The sequence below is a fragment of the Triticum urartu genome, chromosome 3 (genome assembly GCF_003073215.2).
Source record: "Triticum urartu cultivar G1812 chromosome 3, Tu2.1, whole genome shotgun sequence".
Taxonomy (NCBI): domain Eukaryota; kingdom Viridiplantae; phylum Streptophyta; class Magnoliopsida; order Poales; family Poaceae; genus Triticum; species Triticum urartu.
This window is the reverse complement of record NC_053024.1, coordinates 264,536,140-264,553,548: the sequence shown is the minus strand read 5'-3', so window position 1 is coordinate 264,553,548 and position 17,409 is coordinate 264,536,140.

The window sequence follows — 17,409 nt, the reverse complement described above, 5'->3', positions numbered from 1 at the left end:
ATAAAACTCCTCCAGGCAAGGCCAACCTTCGTTTTACATTCGCCACCTAGCCTCTTTTCCTTATTAGGCCGCAAGGGTCATCTTTATTTTAACCCCCCCCCCTGGCCAGTGCTTGTCTAAGTGTTGGTCCGAAATGGGCACCTGCGGGGCCACCTCGGAAACTTGAGGGCTGTGGTACTCGTAGCTTGACCTATCCGGTGTGCCCTAAGAACGAGATATGTGCAGCTCCCATCAGGATGTCGGCACATCGGGCGGCTTTCTGGTTGTTTTACCATTGACGGGATGTCTTGTAACCGGATTCCGAGTCTTATTGGATCTTCCCGCTAGAAGGGAATATCCTTCGTGAACGTGAGAGCTTGTGATGGACTAAGTTGGGACACCCCTGTAGGGATTTGAACTTTCGAGAGCCGTGCCCGCGGTTATGGGCAGATGGGAATTTGTTAATGTCCGGTTGTAGAAAGCCTGAAGTTGACCTTAATTAAAATGCATCAACCGCGTGTGTAACCGTGATGGTCTCTTTCCGGCGAAGTCCGGGAAGTGAACATGGTGTTGGAGTTATGCTTGGTGTAGGTTGTTCTAGGATCACTTCTTGATCATAAATTCTCGATCGTGCTGCACTTTCTCTTCTCTCTATCATTTGTGTATGTTAGCCACCATATATGCTAGTCGCTTGCTGCAGCTCCACCTCATACCTTTTACCTTACCCATAAGCTTAAATAGTCTTGATCGCGAGGGTGTGAGATTGATGAGTCCCTGTGACTCACAGATACTTCCAAAACCAGTTTGCAGGTGCCGATGATACCGTGCAGGTGATGCCACTGAGCTCAGGAGGAGATCGATGAAGATTTTGTTCTTATATTGTTTCGTTCTAGTTGATCAGTAGTGGAGCCCAGTTGGGGTCGACCAGGGATCTGTGTAGCTTTTGGGGTAGTCTTCTTTTATTTTGGTTCCGTAGTCGGACCTTGATTGCATTTGGATGTTGTAATGCTTTATTCATGTGATTGTGTGAAGTGGTGATTGTAAGCCAACTATGTATATTTTTTCCCTTATGTATTACATGGGTTGTGTGAAGATTACCACACTTGCGACATTGCTTTCAATGCGGTTATGCCTCTAAGTCGTGCTTCGACACGTGGGAGATATAACTTCATCTCCTGGGAACATCTCATATGCTCCATGACGTTCAAAACGTCGTTGAAGTCCCGATTCTAAGCCGTAAAGCATGGCACACTGAACTATCGAGTAGTCATCAGCTTTGCTCTGCCAGACGTTCATAACATCTGGTGTTGCTCCAGCAGCAGGCCTGGCACCTAGCGGTGCTTCCAGGATGTAATTCTTCTGTGCAGCAATGAGGATAATCCTCAAGTTACGGACCCAGTCCGTGTAATTGCTACCATCATCTTTCAACTTTGCTTTCTCAAGGAACGCATTAAAATTCAACGGAACAACAGCACGGGCCATCTATCTACAATCAAACATAGACAAGCAAGATACTATCAGGTACTAAGTTCATGATAAATTTAAGTTCAATTAATCATATTACTTAAGAACTCCCACTTAGAAAGACATCCCTCTAATCTTCTAAGTGATCACGTGATCCAAATCAACTAAACCATAACCGATCATCACGTGAAATGGAGTAGCTTTCAATGGTGAACATCAATATGTTGATCATATCTACTATATGATTCACGCTCGACCTTTCGGTCTCAGTGTTCCGAGGCCATATCTGCATATGCTAGGCTCGTCAAGTTTAACCTGAGTATTCTGCGTGTGCAAAACTGGCTTGCACCCGTTGTAGATGGACATAGAGCTTATCACACCCGATCATCACGTGGTGTCTGGGCACGACGAACTTTGGCAACGGTGCATACTCAGGGAGAACACTTTCTTGAATTTAGTGAGAGATCATCTTATAATGCTACCGTCAATCAAAGCAAGATAAGATGCATAAAAATAAACATCAACATGCAATCAATATAAGTGATATGATATGGCCATCATCATCTTGTGCTTGTGATCTCCATCTCCGAAGCACCGTCATGATCACCATCGTCACCGGCGCGACACCTTGATCTCCATCGTAGTATCATTGTCGTCTCGCCAATCTTATGCTTCCACGACTATCGCTACCGCTTAGTGATAAAGTAAAGCATTACATCGCGATTGCATTGCATACAATAAAGCGACAACCATATGGCTCCTGCCAGTTGCCGATAACTTCAACAAAACATGATCATCTCATACAACAACTTATATCTCATCACGTTTTGACCATATCACATCACAACATGCCCTGCAAAAACAAGTTAGACGTCCTCTACTTTGTTGTTGCAAGTTTTACGTGGCTGCTACGGGCTTAAGCAAGAACCAATCTCACCTACGCATCAAAACCACAACGATAGTTTGTCAATTTGACTCCGTTTTAACCTTCGCAAGGACCGGGCGTAGCCACACTCGGTTCAACTAAAGTTGGAGAAACAGTCACCCGCAAGTCACCTATGTGCAAAGCACGTCGGGGAAACCGGTCTCGCGTAAGCGTACGCGTAATGTCGGTCCGGGCCGCTTCATCCAACAATACCGCCGAACCAAAGTATGACATGCTGGTAGGCAGTATGACTTATATCGCCCACAACTCACTTGTGTTCTACTCGTGCATATAACATCAAACCATAAAACCTAGGCTCGGATGCCACTGTTGGGGAACGTAGTAATTTCAAAAAAATTCCTACGCACACGCAAGATCATGGTGATGCACAGCAACGAGAGGGGAGAGTGTTGTCTACGTACCCACGCAGACCGACTGCGGAAGCGATCACACAACGTAGAGGAAGTAGTCGTACGTCTTCCCGATCCGACCGATCTAAGCACCGTTACTCCGGCACCTCCGAGTTCTTAGCACACGTACAGCTCGATGACAATCCCCGGGCTCCGATCCAGCAAAGCGTCGGGGAAGAGTTCCATCAGCACGACAGCGTGGTGGCGATCTTGATGTTCTACCGTCGCAGGGCTTCGCCTAAGCACCGCTACAATATGATCGAGGTGGAATTTGGTGGCAGGGGGCACCGCACACGGCTAAGGCACGATCTCAAGGATCAACTTGTGTGTCTAGAGGTGCCCCCTGCCTCCGTATATAAAGGAGCCAAGGGGGAGGGGGCCGCCGGCCAGGAGGAGGGCGCAGGAGGAGTCCTACTCCTACCGGGAGTAGGACTCCCCACCCAATCCTAGTTGGACTAGGAGTCCTCGAGAGGGAAAGAGGGAGAGGGGGGCCGGCCACCTTTCCTAGTCCTATTAGGACTAGGGGAGGGGGGAGGCGCGCGGCCACCTTGGGCTGCCCCTTTCTCCTTTCCACTAAAGCCCATTAAGGCCCATATGGCTCCCGGGGGGTCCGGTAACCTCCCGGTACTCCGGTAAAATCTCGATTTCACCCGGAACACTTCCGATATCCAAATATAGGCTTCCAATATATCAATCTTTACGTCTCGACCATTTCGAGACTCCTCGTCATGTCCGTGATCACATCCGGGACTCCAAACTAACTTCGGTACATCAAAATGCATAAACTCATAATAACTGTCATCGTAACGTTAAGCGTGCGGACCCTACGGTTCGAGAATAATGCAGACATGACTGAGACACATCTCCGGTCAATAACCAATAGCGGGACCTGGATGCCCATATTGGTTCCTACATATTCCACGAAGATCTTTATCGGTCAGACCGCATAACAACATACGTTGTTCCCTTTGTCATCGGTATGTTACTTGCCCGAGATTCGATCGTCGGTATCCAATACCTAGTTCAATGTCGTTACCGGCAAGTCTCTTTACTTGTTCTGTAATACATCATCCCGCAACTAAATCATTAGTTGCAATGCTTGCAAGGCTTATGTGATGTGCATTACCGAGAGGGCCCAGAGATACCTTTCCGACAATCGGAATGACAAATCCTAATCTCGAAATACGCCAACCCAACATCAACCATTGGAGACACCTATAGAGCTCCTTTATAATCACCCAGTTACGTTGTGACGTTTGGTAGCACACAAAGTGTTCCTCCGGCAAACGGGAGTTGCATAATCTCATAGTCATAGGAACATGTATAAGTTATGAAGAAAGCAATAGCAACATACTAAATGATCGGGTGCTAAGCTAATGGAATGGGTCATGTCAATCAGATCATTCAACTAATGATGTGACCTCGTTAATCAAATAACAACTCTTTGTTCATGGTTAGGAAACATAACCATCTTTGATTAACGAGCTAGTCAAGTAGAGGCATACTAGTGACATTCTGTTTGTCTATGTATTCACACATGTATTATGTTTCCGGTCAATACAATTCTAGCATGAATAATAAACATTTATCATGATATAAGGAAATAAATAATAACTTTATTATTGCCTCTAGGGCATATTTCCTTCAGTACACGTGTCGAAGGGGAAGTAGTTGTTCACGGGGTCATCGTGGGAAGTAGCGGTTCACCCGACGGTAGTTGAACTTGACGTTTGCGTTACACGGGTCTTCAGCGACGGTCGTCGTACCTAGTTCGGAGTGGTACTTGCATCTTCGGACTTGTCGGTCTCGATTCTTGCGACGGTAGCGGTATACATCTTGTTTTCGGAGAGGTACTTGCGGTCATTTGAACTTGTTGGTCTCGTCATCTCGAAGGGGTGCTTGACGTTCTTAGCGATTCCGAAGATGGCGGTAGATGTACTTGGTGCCAATATGGTCTTCGGGTACTTGACGACTCCGGACGGGGCAACAAAACATAGTCGACCTTGCCATTTTGGTGTAGTAGTGGAACGAACGTCCGTGTAGCCTTGCCAGTGTAGGTACCTGACGGTATCCTAGGCCTTCAGGCGTCGTGCACCGTTCGTAGACGTTCGGGTCTCCTGTAGAGTTACTAGACGAATCCCGGGTATGTAGTCGTACACACACGTAGATGAACTTGACGAATCCGAACTCTTCGAGGGTCGTCATGGTGCTCGTTTCAGGTAGTAGTCGTTCACATGTCTTCGGTGGGAGTCTTTGGTAGAGGTACTTGACGCCCACGGGTGCATTGGGGTCTTGCATGACTCTGCCTCAGGAGGTCACCGGAGATGAATGGAGCCAACTTGAGCTGCTGGTTGTAGGTGCGTGGCCGAGCCGCGGCTAGAAGCAGTGGCCGGCGTCGGTCTTTGCCTGAAACAGGGAAGCGTCGGCGCACCCAGCGAAGGTTGGCGAAGAGCAGGAGATGGCCGGGGTTCCTTGATGCAACGGAGGCGGAGCAGAGGAGGGCAGCAGCGGTGTGCGCGAAGCTTTAGGCCAGCATGGTGGTCTCCATGGCCGGCGGCCATGCGGGTCGCGCGAGGCAAGGCAGGCAAGCCAAGGGCGGTCGCGTCGGGGCTTGTGTCGTCGGGGCCTGCAGAAGGAGGCGAAGCAAGGTGGCTCCGGCAAGGGCACCGGTGGCCGGGGACGGGCGCAGCAGTGATGAGGAGGTCGGGGCGGATGGAGTTTCTGCTCCGGCGATGCAGCGGCGCAGGGAACAGAGGGAGGTGCTGCTCTGGGCGCTCGTCGTCGTCTCAGGTGAGAACCGAGGCGATGCAGGAGGGGAAACAAGCGCGGCACCAGGGAGGGGCTCGCCGGGCAGCACGCTGGCCGGCGCGGGCAAGGAGTGATAGAGGCTAAGGTGTCCCGATGTTTCGATGAGATGGTGGCTATCGTTTTCTGTGGGAGTCGACCTTGACGATCCGACTACGAACGTGCGAGACGTCATGCCTTAGCAATCGCTAAACCAACTTCCGAGGGGTTATTGACCACGCCGGACAACGATCAACCTGACCACGAGGGCCTGTTTCCTGCGAGCAAACGAAGAACAAGCAAGAAACTAAGATTGCAATCTGGATATTGCGAATATAAGATGAAAGCTTTATTGATCAAGGTGGGGTTCTGTGACGTCTTGGTCTGGTCGTTGGACACAAACGAAGTACGCGAAGTTGCAGCTATGGCGAACTTTTAATCTAAACAAAACCCAAAGTCTAAACGACACCCTAAGGGCTGTATATATGGAGGAAGAGGGGGGAATTTCGTGGCCCTTGAGGGTGGGGTCCGAAACCAACCCGAACTCTTGTTTCCCCACACATATGGACTCTAAAAATAGCCTATACTTAAGTATTTCGAAATTAGATGGGCCTGGCCCATTAATAAGGTGACGCAGCACCTAGAATAGCCTAAGGACGAATATTATGAAGTGGCATCTTGTATATTTCGTCCAAGGCTTCATGCACTCCTTATGGCGGCTTCAAAGTCCTGAAATCATCACTTGTAACTCCGTTCTTGATCCCCTTGCGCATGCCATCAACTCCATGCATGTTCTTGCTCCAATGTTCATCCTTCTCCAAGCTAGGCCCTTCATTTGTAAAGCAAAACAAATGTATCCAATTTAGGCAGCATCATAATCTCATGAACATTAGAATCATTACCAAGAAACGAAAGTACCTGGTAATTTAATTGGCGTGCGCGAGCTCTAGTAATTGGTCCAGTATATGTAACAGTAGGGGCTGTGGGTGTAACAATGGTATTGATGTCCTCATCATCCTCCCCTTCTTGAAATGAAGTCGTCCTCGACGAAGCTCATCTTCCTCACCCAAATAAGGCTTCAAATCTGCAATGTTAAAAGTGGGACTAACCCCAAAATCTGCAGGCAGCTCAAGTTTATATGCATTATCATTTATTTTCTCTAACACCTTAAAAGGACCATCAGCACGTGGCATTAGCTTTGATTTGCGCAGATTAGGAAATCTATCTTACGCAAATGTAACCAAACAAGATCTCCAGGTGCAAACACAACATGTTTTCTACCCTTATCTCCAGCAAGTTTATATTTAGCATTCATACGCTCAATGTTTTCCTTAGTTAACTCATGCATTTTTAAAATCAATTCAGAACGTTCTTTAGCATCAAAATTAACCTTCTCCGAAGATGGAAGAGGCAACAAATCAATAGGTGCACGAGGTAGGAAACCATACACAATTTCAAAAGGGCACATCTTAGTAGTAGAATGCAATGAACGATTATAAGCAAATTCAATATGAGGCAAGCATTCTTCCCACATTTTCTTGTTATTCTTCAAAACAGCCCTAAGCATAGTAGACAATGTTCTATTGACTACTTCAGTTTGTCCATCAGTTTGGGGGTGACAAGTAGTACTAAAAAGCAGCTTAGTCCCCAACTTAGCCCATAAACATCTCCAAAAGTGGCTAAGAAATTTAGTATCACGATCTGAAACAATAGTATTTGGCACACCATGTAAGCGAATAATTTCACGAAAGAACAAATCAGCAACATTAACAGCATCATCGCTTTTTATGACATGGTATAAAGTGTGCCATTTTCGAGAACCTATCCACGACAACAAATATGCTATCCCTCCCCTTCTTTGTTCGAGGTAAACCTAAAACAAAGTCCATAGATATATCCTCCCAAGGAACACTAGGTACAGGCAAAGGCATATATAAACCATGAGGATTGAGTCGTGACTTAGCTCTTTGACATGTAGTGCAGCGAGCAACAAAACGCTCAACATCCCGTCTCATCTTTGGCCAAAAGAAATGTGTAGCAAGTATATCCTCCGTCTTCTTGACGCCAAAGTGTCCCATTAATCCTCCTCCATGCGCCTCCTGCAACAACAAAAGACGAACGGAGCTAGCTGGAATGCATAGCTTGTTAGCACGAAACACAAATCCATCGTTAAGAACGAACTTGTTCCAAGTTCTCCCTTCCTTACAATTCTGCAATACATCTTTAAATTCAGCATCATGAACATATTGATCTTTGATGGTCTCCAAACCAAATATTTTAAAGTCAAGTTGTGAAAGCATAGTATAACGACGAGACAAGGCATCAGCAATAACATTTTCTTTACCCTTCTTGTGTTTAATGACATAAGGGAAAGTCTCAATGAATTCAACCCATTTAGCATGTCTACGGTTCAGTTTTGCTTGACTTTTAATGTGTTTCAAAGATTCATGATCAGAATGTATAACAAATTCCTTGGCACTAAATAATGTTGCCATGTTTCTAAGGTCGAACAAGAGCATATAATTCTTTATCATAAGTAGAATAGTTCAGACTAGGCCCACTCAATTTTTCAGAAAAGTATGCAACAGGTTTTCCATCTTGTAATAACACACCTCCTAATCCAATTCCACTAGCATCACATTCAAGCTCAAAAGTCTTATTGAAATTAGGAAGTTGGAGTAAAGGAGCATGTGTCAACTTATCTTTCAATACCGTGAAGGCTTCTTCCTGTGCGGTACCCCAAACAAAAGGTACATCCTTCTTTGTAAGCTCGTTGAGAGGTGCAGCAATGGTGCTGAAATCTCTCACAAAACGCCTATAGAAACCAGCGAGGCCAAGGAAACTCCTCACTTGTGTGACCGTTTTGGGCTGCGGCCAACTCTCAATAGCTTCAATCTTGGCTTTATCAACTTCAATTCCCTGTGGAGTAACAACATAGCCAAGAAAAGATACTCGGTCGGTGCAAAAGGTGCACTTTCCAAGGTTACCAAACAAACGTGCATCACGTAGAGCAATAAAAACAGCACGTAAATGTTCCAAATGTTCCTCCAAAGATTTGCTATAAATCAATATGTCATCAAAGTAAACTACCACAAATCGTCCAATGAAAGCACGTAAAACTTCGTTCATTAACCTCATGAAAGTACTAGGTGCATTAGTTAACCCAAAAGGCATGACTAACCACTCATATAATCCAAACTTAGTTTTAAATGTTGTTTTCCATTCATCTCCCAATTTCATACGAATTTGATGGTATCCACTACGCAAATCAACTTTGGAGAATATTGTAGAGCCACTCAATTCATCAAGCATATCATCTAGCCTAGGAATAGGATGACGATAACGAATAGTAATATTATTAATGCCTCTACAATCAACGCACATACGCGACGTACCATCCTTTTTCGGCACTAAAATGATAGGAACAGCACAAGGACTAAGGGATTCGCGTATATAACCTTTGTCGAGCAGTTCTTGTACTTGACGCATAATCTCCTTCGTCTCCTCTGGATTGGTACGGTATGGTGCACGGTTGGGTAATGATGCACCGGGAATTAAGTCAATTTGATGCTCAATCCCTCGAATAGGTGGTAATCCCGGTGGCACGTCTTGTGGAAAGACGTCAGCGAACTCCTGCAAAATGTTAGTGACAGCAGGAGGCAAAGAGGAAGGCACGTCCTCGAATGAAAATAATGCCTCTTTGACACAAAAGCATAGCAAACAGATTTGCTAAAATCTAGATCATCAATATCAGATTTGGTGGCAAGTAAACATGCACTTTTCAATTTAATTTCAGAAGCAACACTAGATGGTTTATTATTAGGCTGCATTTGTTGCTCAAATTCTTTTGCCACAATCTGATTTTCACTCTTTATTTTTCTCCTGTTTTGCTTTATTAGCTCTATTAATATCATCTTTCAAAATGGAATCAGGAGTCATAGGAAGCAAAGTAATATTTTTATCCTTATGAACAAGAGTATACTGATTGTTTCTACCATGGTGAATAGAATTTTTATCAAATTGCCATGGTCTACCAAGTAATAAGGAACATGCTTGCATAGGTACCACATCACAATCAACATAATCAGCATATGTAGAGATACTAAAATGCACACGAACAGTACGTGTTACCTTAACCTTGCCGCTGTTGTTGAACCATTGGATGTAGTAAGGATGTGGATGTGGTCTTGTGGTGAGAGATAGCTTCTCCACCATCTCCATGCTAGCCAAGTTGTTGCAACTCCCTCCATCTATGATCACGCGAACAGAACGTTCCTTCACAACTCCCTTTGTATGGAACAAATTATGCCTCTGATTTTGCTCAGCTTGTGTAACCTGCACACTCAAAACACGTTGAGCAACTAAACATTCATACCTGTCAGCATCTTCAGGAGCCATGTATTGCGTCTCATGATCAGAATCGTCTCCACCGTGTTCGTCACGTGTAATAAGAGCCAAAGTCTCCTCATCATAGTCACTAGCGGACTCATACCCACCATCCTCAGTAACAATCATCACACGCTTAGATGGGCATTCTCTCGCATAATGACCTCCACCCTTGCAACGTCGACAAATAATATCATGTGTTTGCCCTGTTGATGCCATGGATGAAGAAGAGCTCTTTGCAGGCCCAGAAGGTGTGCTCTTGGCAGATAGTGGTGATTGTGCCTGCTTTATTGTATCACGGTTGGAGGTGGCAGCCGACGGAGGCGCCGGTGTAGCAGAACGTGTGGAAGTAGATGATGCACGTGGTGTCCATGATGAAGGTCGACCTGCAGAAAAGTTAGTCCGCGCCAATGCCTGTCGATCCTGCACTTCACGTTCAGCTTTACAAGCAAGATGGAATAAACGAGTGATATTAGTATACTCCTTATACTCTAGAATCGTCTGAATCTCTCTATTTAATCCACCCATAAAACGTGCAAGCATAGCTTCATTCTCCTCAACAATACCACATCTAATCATGCCAGTTTGTAATTCCTGATAATATTCTTCTACAGAATTTTTTCCTGTCTTAAGCGCTGCAATTTTTGAAGTAATTCACGTTGATAATATGGTGGAACCCAACGAGTACGCATAGCAGTTTTCAAAGCAGCCCAAGTAGCGGATAGGATATAATCTACAATGCTCAGACCACCAAACACATGCAAAACTAGTGAAGCACAAACAGCAGCAGGAACACGTCTCTCCTCGGGATATTGTAAACATGTAAAATCGTTGTTCAGTTTCTAACTCCCAAGTAAGATATATATCAGGAACATATCTACCCTCAAATGGTGGAATATTCAATTTTAGTTTAGGGAGATGGTCATGATCTCGTACCTGAGGGTGAGCCCTACCATTGCCATTATTTGCATGTGGACGACCTGGTGGTTGTGTGCTGGTGGTGCACGTAGTTCTGATTTTGATCAACCTCATCCTCATATCTCCCACATAATCATCCTCCTCCACATCAGCAGTAGGAGCCACAGAAGTATCAACAGCAGCACCAGCAGTTTGGCCCGACTGAAGAGGGACACGGCTCGCTCGGCGGAGGGCTGTTTCCCGACGTGGAGGTAGTCGGTTGTTGCTGTTGTTGCAGAGGTGCGGCAGGAGCAGTTGGTGGTGGTGGTGGAAAACGCGAAAGCAATTCAGCAAACTTGTTATCGAGCTTTGTTTCAAACGTCTTCTCCATGCCATCTATCTTCTCCATGGCCTCTTCAAATCTGTTTATCACATCTTGCACCTGTCCACTCATCATTTGCTGAAACGTATCATACAGCTCCTTGTTCATCAAGTTCTCCCAGTCAGTCTCGTCGGCTTGTGATCCTAGCATGGTTAGCAGCAATAGAAACACACAAGAATATGATCCTACAGACTACTAACAAGTGGTGCTGGTGGCGGGTGTCACAAATCCGTCAAGCAAATCTCAAATTCTTACCAGTTCTTACCCAGCAGCAGGCGGTGATCGGCAACGTTGTAGTCAAAAACTCTCAAAAGCTTGGATAGAGCGATGGCCAGGGAGAGTCAAACGCACGACGTAGATGTATGTGGAGCTGGGAAGGCTTATAGTATGGTAGCAAAAAGGGTCAGCAATAATCAATTCAGAGATGCAAAGTTGAATAAACGCTCAACGACGGTACTGTGCTGGTCCTAGGCTAGACCGTGCTAGAGACGCGAGCCTAGAACACTAACAAAATCACGGCGCTGCACGTAAATAAGGGAAAAGCACACTCTGGAACTCTTTTTTTTCGCTCTTTTTTTTTTGAAAAATCACTATAATGGCGAGTGTCTCAAAACTCTTCCCTCGTCAAACTGATAGGATGGGCACGAAATTTTTTTTTCACTTTTTTTTTCGGAAATCAGGGCAGCGACGACGAAAAAGTGCGACAAAAAATCACTATGATGGCACGTGGCTCAAAAGACTCAGAAAAGCCTAAAAATAGGATAGGGAAAAATTTGCCCGTGAAAATTTTGGCCTAAAAACTGCCCGGGGGTCTCCAGACTTTTTTTTTTCCGAGACCTACGCAGGCAAGGAAACACGAATCGGAATTTAGATTGATCTCAAGAACAAACCTAATATGAGAAGAACTCGGATTGGTGGTGTAGAGGCAAAGGTGTCCCGTCTTTCAATGAGATGGTGGCTATCGTTTTGGAGGAAGTCGACTTTGACGATCCGGCTACGAACGTGCGAGGACGTCGCGCCTTAGCAATCGCTAAACCAACTCCGATAGGTTATTGACCACGTCGGAGCACGATCAACCTAACCATGAAGGTCTGTTTCCTGCAGGCAAACGAAGAACAAGTAAGAAACTAAGATTGCAATCTGGATATTGCGAATATAAGATGAAAGCTTTATTGATCAAGGGGGGGTTCTGTGACGCCTTTGTCTAGTCGTTGAACACAAACAAAGTACGCGAAGTTGCAACTATGGCGAACTTTAATCTAACCCCCCCCCCAAAGTCTAAACGATGCCCTAAGGGTTGTATATATGGAGGAAGAGGGGGGAATTTCGTGGCCCTTGGAGGAGGGGTCCGAAACCAACCCTAACTCTTGTTTCCCCACACATACGGACTCTAAAAATAGCCTATACTTAAGTATTTCGAAATTACATGGGCCTGGCCCATTAATAAGGTGACGCAGCACCTAGAATAGCCTATGGACGAATATTATGAAGTGGCATCTTGTATATTTCGTCCATGGCTTCATGCACTCCTTATGGCGGCTTCAAAGTCCTGAAATCATCACTTGTAACTCCGTTCTTGATCCCCTTGCGCATGCCATCAACTTCATGCGTGTTCTTGCTCCAATGTTCATCCTTCTCCAAGCTAGGCCCTTATTTGAAAGCAAAACAAATGTATCCAATTTAGGCAGCATCATAATCTCATGAACATTAGAATCATTACCAAGAAACGAAAGTACCTGGTAATTTAATTGGCGTGCGCGAGCTCTAGTAATTGGTCCAGTATATGTAACAGTAGGGGCTGTGGGTGTAACAATGGTATTGATGTCCTCATCATCCTCCCCTTCTTGAAATGAAGTCGTCCTCGACGGAAGCTCATCTTCCTCACCCAAATAAGGCTTCAAATCTGCAATGTTAAAAGTGGGACTAACCCCAAAATCTGCAGGTAGCTCAAGTTTATATGCATTATCATTTATTTTCTCTAAAACCTTAAAAGGACCATCAGCACGTGGCATTAGCTTTGATTTGCGCAGATTAGGAAATCTATCTTTACGCAAATGTAACCAAACAAGATCTCCAGGTGCAAACACAACATGTTTTCTACCCTTATCTCCAGCAAGTTTATATTTAGCATTCATACGCTCAATGTTTTCCTTAGTTAACTCATGCATTTTTAAAATCAATTCAGAACGTTCTTTAGCATCAAAATTAACCTTCTCCGAAGATGGAAGAGGCAACAAATCAATAGGTGCACGAGGTAGGAAACCATACACAATTTCAAAAGGGCACATCTTAGTAGTAGAATGCAATGAACGATTATAAGCAAATTCAATATGAGGCAAGCATTCTTCCCACATTTTCTTGTTATTCTTCAAAACAGCCCTAAGCATAGTAGACAATGTTCTATTGACTACTTCAGTTTGTCCATCAGTTTGGGGGTGACAAGTAGTACTAAAAAGCAGCTTAGTCCCCAACTTAGCCCATAAACATCTCCAAAAGTGGCTAAGAAATTTAGTATCACGATCTGAAACAATAGTATTTGGCACACCATGTAAGCGAATAATTTCACGAAAGAACAAATCAGCAACATTAACAGCATCATCGCTTTTATGACATGGTATAAAGTGTGCCATTTTCGAGAACCTATCCACGACAACAAATATGCTATCCCTCCCCTTCTTTGTTCGAGGTAAACCTAAAACAAAGTCCATAGATATATCCTCCCAAGGAACACTAGGTACAGGCAAAGGCATATATAAACCATGAGGATTGAGTCGTGACTTAGCTCTTTGACATGTAGTGCAGCGAGCAACAAAACGCTCAACATCCCGTCTCATCTTTGGCCAAAAGAAATGTGTAGCAAGTATATCCTCCGTCTTCTTGACGCCAAAGTGTCCCATTAATCCTCCTCCATGCGCCTCCTGCAACAACAAAAGACGAACGGAGCTAGCTGGAATGCATAGCTTGTTAGCACGAAACACAAATCCATCGTTAAGAACGAACTTGTTCCAAGTTCTCCCTTCCTTACAATTCTGCAATACATCTTTAAATTCAGCATCATAACATATTGATCTTTGATGGTCTCCAAACCAAATATTTTAAAGTCAAGTTGTGAAAGCATAGTATAACGACGAGACAAGGCATCAGCAATAACATTTTCTTTACCCTTCTTGTGTTTAATCACATAAGGGAAAGTCTCAATGAATTCAACCCATTTAGCATGTCGACGGTTCAGTTTTGCTTGACTTTTAATGTGTTTCAAAGATTCATGATCAGAATGTATAACAAATTCCTTGGGCCATAAATAATGTTGCCATGTTTCTAAGGTCCGAACAAGAGCATATAATTCTTTATCATAAGTAGAATAGTTCAGACTAGGCCCACTCAATTTTTCAGAAAAGTATGCAACAGGTTTTCCATCTTGTAATAACACACCTCCTAATCCAATTCCACTAGCATCACATTCAAGCTCAAAAGTCTTATTGAAATTAGGAAGTTGGAGTAAAGGAGCATGTGTCAACTTATCTTTCAATACCGTGAAGGCTTCTTCCTGTGCGGTACCCCAAACAAAAGGTACATCCTTCTTTGTAAGCTCGTTGAGAGGTGCAGCAATGGTGCTGAAATCTCTCACAAAACGCCTATAGAAACCAGCGAGGCCAAGGAAACTCCTCACTTGTGTGACCGTTTTGGGCTGCGGCCAACTCTCAATAGCTTCAATCTTGGCTTTATCAACTTCAATTCCCTGTGGAGTAACAACATAGCCAAGAAAAGATACTCGGTCGGTGCAAAAGGTGCACTTTCCAAGGTTACCAAACAAACGTGCATCACGTAGAGCAATAAAAACAGCACGTAAATGTTCCAAATGTTCCTCCAAAGATTTGCTATAAATCAATATGTCATCAAAGTAAACTACCACAAATCGTCCAATGAAAGCACGTAAAACTTCGTTCATTAACCTCATGAAAGTACTAGGTGCATTAGTTAACCCAAAAGGCATGACTAACCACTCATATAATCCAAACTTAGTTTTAAATGCTGTTTTCCATTCATCTCCCAATTTCATACGAATTTGATGGTAACCACTACGCAAATCAACTTTGGAGAATATTGTAGAGCCACTCAATTCATCAAGCATATCATCTAGCCTAGGAATAGGATGACGATAACGAATAGTAATATTATTAATGCCTCTACAATCAACGCACATACGCGACGTACCATCCTTTTTCGGCACTAAAATGATAGGAACAGCACAAGGACTAAGGGATTCGCGTATATAACCTTTGTCGAGCAGTTCTTGTACTTGACGCATAATCTCCTTCGTCTCCTCTGGATTGGTACGGTATGGTGCCCGGTTGGGTAATGATGCACCGGGAATTAAGTCAATTTGATGCTCAATCCCGCGAATAGGTGGTAATCCCGGTGGCACGTCTTGTGGAAAGACGTCGGCGAACTCCTGCAAAATGTTAGTGACAGCAGGAGGCAAAGAGGAAGGCACGTCCTCGAATGAAAATAATGCCTCTTTGCACACAAAAGCATAGCAAACAGATTTGCTAAAATCTAGATCATCAATATCAGATTTGGTGGCAAGTAAACATGCACTTTTCAATTTAATTTCAGAAGCAACACTAGATTGTTTATTATTATTAGGCTGCATTTGTTGCTCAAATTCTTTTGCCACAATCTGATTTTCACTCTTAGTTTTCTCCTGTTTTGCTTTATTAGCTCTATTAATATCATCTTTCAAAATGGAATCAGGAGTCATAGGAAGCAAAGTAATATTTTTATCCTTATGAACAAGAGTATACTGATTGTTTCTACCATGGTGAATAGAATTTTTATCAAATTGCCATGGTCTACCAAGTAATAAGGAACATGCTTGCATCGGTACCACATCACAATCAACATAATCAGCATATGTAGAGATACTAAAATGCACACGAACAGTACGTGTTACCTTAACCTTGCCGCTGTTGTTGAACCATTGGATGTAGTAAGGATGTGGATGTGGTCTTGTGGTGAGAGATAGCTTCTCCACCATCTCAATGCTAGCCAAGTTGTTGCAACTCCCTCCATCTATGATGACGCGAACAGAACGTTCCTTCACAACTCCCTTTGTATGGAACAAATTATGCCTCTGATTTTGCTCAGCTTGTGTAACCTGCACACTCAAAACACGTTGAGCAACTAAACATTCATACCTGTCAGCATCTTCAGGAGCCATGTATTGCGTCTCATGATCAGAATTCTCCACCGTGTTCGTCACGTGTAATAAGAGCCAAAGTCTCCTCATCATAGTCACTAGCGGACTCATACCCACCATCCTCAGTAACAATCATCACACGCTTAGATGGGCATTCTCTCGCATAATGACCTCCACCCTTGCAACGTCGACAAATAATATCATGTGTTTGCCCTGTTGATGCCATGGATGAAGAAGAGCTCTTTGCAGGCCCAGAAGGTGTGCTCTTGGCAGATAGTGGTGATTGTGCCTGCTTTATTGTATCACGGTTGGAGGTGGCAGCCGACGGAGGCGCCGGTGTAGCAGAACGTGTGGAAGTAGATGATGCACGTGGTGTCCATGATGAAGGTCGACCTGCAGAAAAGTTAGTCCGCGCCAATGCCTGTCGATCCTGCACTTCACGTTCAGCTTTACAAGCAAGATGGAATAAACGAGTGATATTAGTATACTCCTTATACTCTAGAATCGTCTGAATCTCTCTATTTAATCCACCCATAAAACGTGCAAGCATAGCTTCATTCTCCTCAACAATACCACATCTAATCATGCCAGTTTGTAATTCCTGATAATATTCTTCTACAGAATTTTTTCCCTGTCTTAAGCGCTGCAATTTTTGAAGTAATTCACGTTGATAATATGGTGGAACCCAACGAGTACGCATAGCAGTTTTCAAAGCAGCCCAAGTAGCCGGAATAGGATATAATCTACAATGCTCAGACCACCAAACACATGCAAAACTAGTGAAAGCACAAACAGCAGCAGGAACACGTCTCTCCTCGGGATATTGTAAACATGTAAATCGTTGTTCAGTTTCTAACTCCCAAGTAAGATATATATCAGGAACATATCTACCCTCAAATGGTGGAATATTCAATTTTAGTTTAGGGAGATGGTCATGATCTCGTACCTGAGGGTGAGCCCTACCATTGCCATTATTTGCATG